Source organism: Trachurus japonicus, chromosome 20, assembly GCF_045865225.1.
Source record: "Trachurus japonicus isolate A0001 chromosome 20, Traja_1.0".
Classification (NCBI taxonomy): Eukaryota; Metazoa; Chordata; class Actinopteri; order Carangiformes; family Carangidae; genus Trachurus; species Trachurus japonicus.
The window spans coordinates 5731561-5737560 of record NC_140926.1 but is presented as its reverse complement, the minus strand read 5'-3'; the positions used below and the strand labels follow the sequence as shown (position 1 = coordinate 5737560).

The 6000-nt window shown below is 39.9% G+C and overlaps 1 long non-coding RNA gene across 1 annotated transcript; it reads left to right on the top strand.

The window, feature by feature from the left end:
* Positions 1–3654: 3654 nt before the first annotated feature.
* LOC146966269 (uncharacterized) lies at positions 3655–4759 on the top strand. Its single transcript, XR_015034522.1, has 3 exons — positions 3655–3790; positions 3894–4007; positions 4063–4759. It is a non-coding gene; the product is annotated as an uncharacterized LOC146966269 (long non-coding RNA).
* The last annotated feature ends 1241 nt before the right edge of the window (positions 4760–6000 follow it).

The following is a 6000-nucleotide window of genomic DNA, read 5'->3' as shown; positions in this document are numbered from 1 at the left end:
GGCTTTTCTCAAGTTAACATGTCTTATATTTGTGGTGCTGAAAAGATGAAACAGCAGCTGTAGGGTGGGCAGAGCATTCCATGCCAGTAACCACTGGCGGTAATTCTTAAAAATGGCTGCCACAGTCATCAGAATTAAAATTTGCAGTGGCCCAATATCCACATTCATCAAACATATATTCAGCAATCATATCACCAAATTTGATGCTTTTATCACAAAATGAACAATTGTCAAGCTATGTCGTCCCACTATAAGGTTAATTGAGCCACCTAGAAAGTATGAACAAAGTTAGCTAAGCAAATAAATTACATCATACTGTATCTGATCAAGGCAATCCCAATATGTATTGAAAACAGATATATGTCTAGAAAGGCTATTTATAACTAATTTATCAATTATTATTTAAAGAGCTAGGATGCTCAAACCTACAAAGCCACATATTTTGGACTGATGATGATGATGATTAGGGTAAAGATGTAAAAAGAGTGCATAAAAATGTGCAAACTGCAAACATGCACAAATCAGAGGATGGAGGAGGATGAATAAACTGCCTTAACTCTGGACTATAATCATGATGATGGTGATAATTAGGGCAAAGATATATAGAAAACTTTAAAACTCTTTGAGAAATACAGAGGAATAAGCATTTATTGACAATTCTCGCCTGGGCCCGTGTTCCACTTTAAGACCCATAATCATCCCTCATAGTAGGAAATTATGGGAAGATTATACATTTCCTGAATTGTTACAGTCCTGTGAGTATTTCAGTTTTTGTTATTTGTGTCAGTGCTGTTCTTACATTTCACAGTGCTATAAAAAAGACTACAGTTTAGGCGAAAATAGTGGAAAAATAGTTGTTGAGATAGATTGACCTTTGACCATGTGACCTTTATATTTTTTATAGATAGGCCCAAAACTAGGTCTTAATGAAAGCTGGGATTGTACACTTTAAAATTCTACCAAACATGCCCTCATAACATATGAGTAAAGGTCTGAAAATGAGCACAAAACAAGATATTCCCCCTGCGTTTAGAGGCCTATTTATTGCAGGGGGTTGATAACTTTATGAGCTGATAACTGTCATAAAGCTACCACTTAGGATGGGTTATCATACCAAAATATCATCTATATGGACATGTACCTTTTCAAAAAATGTTACTAGATTTTGCCACTCTGAGTGGTACCAAAATCTGGTCTGGCCCAGACTAGTTGGTTGGTTAAAGTGTGTCGGTTGGTAAGTGTGTTGGTGTGTGTAAATCGGTTAGCATTTATTTTTATATTGTACCCTGATACCCTGGTCCACCTGGGGGTGTAACATTATTCACTTTTCATGTAATTAACTTCAGATAGTATAGTAGTAGCCTATAACTAAAGCCTCCAATCTTGTTTAAGATACAGTTTATGTACAAGAAATCATGCTTAATCCCATTTGGAATGCTAATGCTGAAAGTTCCGTTTTCTCTGATTTTGAGGTAGGACACTGGAAGACTTTGGTCATAGCAGGTGTAATCTTCTAGATAGAAAGGTCATCTTGGGCTTAAATTGAAGCTTACAAATATGGGAAGTTTTTCATATCCATCTTAGGCAGTGATATGTATAATAAATGCTTAAAAGTGATCACATTTGATGACAATTTGTCAGGCGGAAACACATTTTTTTGTCTTTTGGGATAAACTGAGGATGATATTTGAAAATAGGAAGGCAGTAAGCCCCAGAATATTATTCTGATAGTTTCCCCTATGTGTCAGGATACACCATGCACAATTTCAGAGTTATCTGACCATGTATGCAGTTGCAGTACCCTAATATATGCCATTACATCATTTCGCCAGAAGCTTTTCCCAAAAAGGGGGTTTTTTGGCCCCTGGGGCCAAACGGATCCTTGCTGGGGGTGGAGGTTATCAACTTGTGATGGCCCAATGTATGGGATAACAAGAAATAATAGTGAAAAAAAGGTAGCAAAAAACATCCTGAGGGGTGGACCTGGCTCCCGGCCTAAGTGTTGATTTAGTGAAGATTCACTGTCATTCAGCTGTAAATGTATCTAATTAACATTTTCATTATTGACTCATCTGACAATGGATTTATTTTGATGAGTTGTTTGGTCGATATAACACCAGAAAGCAAAGTCGGTCATTCTCCAAATCCAAAGTGGATCTGGGGATATTATAAACATGTTAATATTTGTGTGAACATAACTTTATTTGTACAGTCACGTAGAGACAAACGGCTGAAAATGCTGACGTGGTGCTTTTAAAATATGTCACAATACACATCTGTAGTGACGATAACATGGATAATAAGACAAAAACAAACGATTACGCACCCATAAACCATAAGATATGCAAAGATTTTATTTCAAATGCAGAGCTTATTAATTATTAACATTTTCTGCAAGATACAGAATTCATATCTATGGAAGTTCTTCACATTTCTCCTTCTTCTTCTCCTCCCTGTGTTGTTTGCAGCAGTCAGAGGAGTCCCTCCCCGGGTCCCAACCACGTCGCCTCCAGTAGCAGCAATGCCCCCAACTCTGCCTCCGCCCCCCCCTCCGCCTCCGCAGCCCGGCCCTCCTGCACCTTCACCCCCACCCTCGCCGCCCACTTCAATGAGAATCTTATCAAACACGTGCAGGGTTGGCCGGCCGAACACGCAGAGAAGCAGGTCTGTGCTTCATTTATTTACAACCTGTGATAACTACACACTGTTATTCATTATTCATGAAGCATTCTTGCTGATTATTTGGAGAAAAGTTTATTTTATGAAAATCAAACCCACGTTGTACTGTACAAGAAGTCTTTATTGGTTGATATTAATGGTTTGCATATTCTCAATATGTGCAGCACTTGATAACTCTTAAAGGGACAACGAGGAGTTTTGGAAAAGCGAAGCATTTTCACACTACATTTATGAGCCTCCGCGCACCGTGAAATTCTTTGACCGGCGCAAGACAGACTCATGTTTTCATTCATCAATAATTAAAGTCAGAGGTTTTGAAGACGATCACATACCGTCGTAGTTCCAACCATAAACGGCGATTCGGCTGCGTTATTCTCATGACTCGCCACGAAACCGAAAGTAAAAAAGTTCCGCCACCACTAATAATAACAAAATAACGATAGAGACAAAACGATATATTTATCGAAAATGGGCCCATTAACAAGTGTGGGTAACGTAGATTCATCCACATTAACGTGATACTTTTTTAGAACCAAATAGAAACTCCTCGTTGTCCCTTTAAATATAAGTAAATTAGGAAAAATACTAAGTTAGAAAAAACTGTGTTAGAAAAAACGTTTGTTCTCAGATGGAAAATGCAAAAATTAGTATCAAAGGAGGAAGAATCTTTTTCTTTTTAAACAGTATTTCTTAGGAAATTTCAAGTGTATGTCAGAACTTACACTGAATAAGTTTATATTCCTTCGTACAGTCACACAGACAAAGAAAATAGAATGAACAGCAATAATTATAAGGGCAGATAATCAAACTAGTTAGATGAAGTATCATAACAAAGATCAAGGTGATGGAAGAATGCTTCATAAATGATGAATTATAAAGTGTACCGTTATTATAAAGTGTAACCCATAATAGTTTATAATGGTCCTGGTTCTTGGTTGTGAACATTAAAGCTCATTCTTGTTTCTTCTGAATTGACCTTGAAGGCGTCGAGGCTACGTGAAGAGGCTCACACCATGGGCAGCATCTGTATGTCGGAGAACTGCACCGAGCTCAAAAACCTCCGGTCTTTGGTCAGAGTCTGTGAAATACAAGCCACGTTGCGTGAGCAGAGGTAACAACACTGCTGCTGTTTGTTTCTATATTTATGTGTTATATGTATCGTTGACGTGTTTGTATGGATGTGAACTAACGCCTGTCCTCTCTCCCGTCCACAGGATACTGTTTCTGAGACAGCAAATCAAAGAACTTGAAAAGTTGAAGAATCAGAATTCCTTCATGGTCTGAGAACTTCTGGTTTGTGCGAGTTGAGAGCGTTTTTCTGGTTGGGGGTGGGAGGGGGAGGGAGGGAGGGAGAGAGAAAGAAGGGGTGAGGGGGTTGAGAAGAAAAGACCCATTGCACATAGTTGGAAGCTGCAGTTGTTCAGTTCCTCTTGAGCCCAGTCTTAACACACACACAAACACAGACACACACACACACACAGGAGCGGCAGTCGGGGTTTTGCCTTTGGACCGTTGGGCTGGGTTAAAAACCAAGAGGTGGGGAAACACGGAAGAGCTGTCGTTGTTGTGGGAGTGGGAGAAAGAAAGAGAGACAGAGAATAAAAAAAACACGGGGAGGGAGGGATGGAGGGGGAGGGGGCGGGGCGATTTACAGGTTTTGTAAAAAACCCTCAACGGAGAAAAAAAATGTAGATTTCTTGTAGATGTTATTATCTATGTTGTAAATATGTTTTGTAGATTGAAGCCATGGAAAGCCATGCCTATCAAAAGCTTTTGACATCCAAACTAATCAACGCCTAGGCGGCTACGTTCATTAGCCTAGCCTCTCCTTCATGTTAACTCGTCTGCAGACTTAAAGCTTCATTTTGTCCGTTCGTGGATCTGAGAACCAGAGAGTGAGCGAGCGAACGGCGTGCGATGGCGGCTGCAGCGAAGCCATTTTATTCACATTAAAACATAAACACACTGGTGTCAAAGTGGTTCCTCCTCCTCTTCCTCCTTCTCTTCTTCATAATAATCTTGGTTAAAGCAACGACCGTATGGATCCCGAGCTGTTCATGCCATCGCCTCACCCCCTGGTTCACTGATCTATTTCTTTTTCTTTCTGTTTCTGTTTTTTTTTCCTTTTTTTTTTTGTTTTTTTGCAGCTTCTGGTGGCCCTGCGTTTCCCAGTCTGAAAAAGCGAAAACATAACAAAAACAAAAAACAGTGCCTGGTGGTGTGGTGGAGTGAGTGATTTAAAGAAAAAGACCTGAAAAAGAAACAAAAAAATATATATAAATGAATAAATAAATTAGAGATGTGATGATGACGTGCTGCTTTGGACCATTCCCACTTTTATTATTACTACTACTACTTCTTCTCCCCCCTCCCCCTCTTCCTCCTCTTCCTCTTCCTCCTTGAGTCTTGAGTCACTTCACACACACACACACACCCTCCACATCGGTTCTTCTACTTCTTATTTTTATTCTTTATTTTTTTGTTTTTGTTCCACTGGTTCATTCCTTTGTACAGTCGCCAACAACACAACAACAATGAAGTTTTAAGACGCAGAGAAAATGAAAAACAAAACAGAAAAACAGAAAAAAAAAAAGGTTTTATTTATAACTTTAGTCACTCATCTGCACCCGGTTCAGCAGCAGCAGCAGCAGCGGCGGCGTCTTCACCCAGCTGTGGCGGCGGTGGGCGTTGAGGTTAGAGGCAGATGTGCTGGGCAAACGAGCGGTCACAAGGTCAAATGTGAACTGTATGTATTGTAATAAACATATTAAACATATAAAAAAGCGAGCACTGGTTATTTTATTGGAGCGGTATAGGTTGGTTTTGGTTTGGTTCGGACGCTAGTGCCTTGTTGAAAGTCTTTAAAAAAGGGATAGTTCAACATTTTGGCAAATTGGCCCATTGCCATAATCACTATAGTCATAGCAGTAGGTTTGTTACCTTTAATTGTCGGTGCAAGCTATTTTTAGAACAGCGGAGCAGAGCTACGTGATGGAGGCTCATGGGATTTCTTGGTTTCCCTCATCAAACTCATCAAACACACAATCCAACAACTCCAAAACGCTCTGGTGGACAAGTTGTGACCTGCACATTCACCACACTATGAGATAATAACAGAACGTTACCAGACAGAGTTGTTTTAGAGGGAAATACAGAGACTGTTGATGGAAAAATGCCCCTGAAGGCAACGCGCATCAGTGGTTTTGCATGAATTTCCCTCTACAACAACTCTGTCTGGTAACGACGTGTTATTATCTCATAGCGTGGTAAATGTGCAGGTCACAACTTGTCCACCAGAGCGTTGTGGAGTTGTTGGATTGT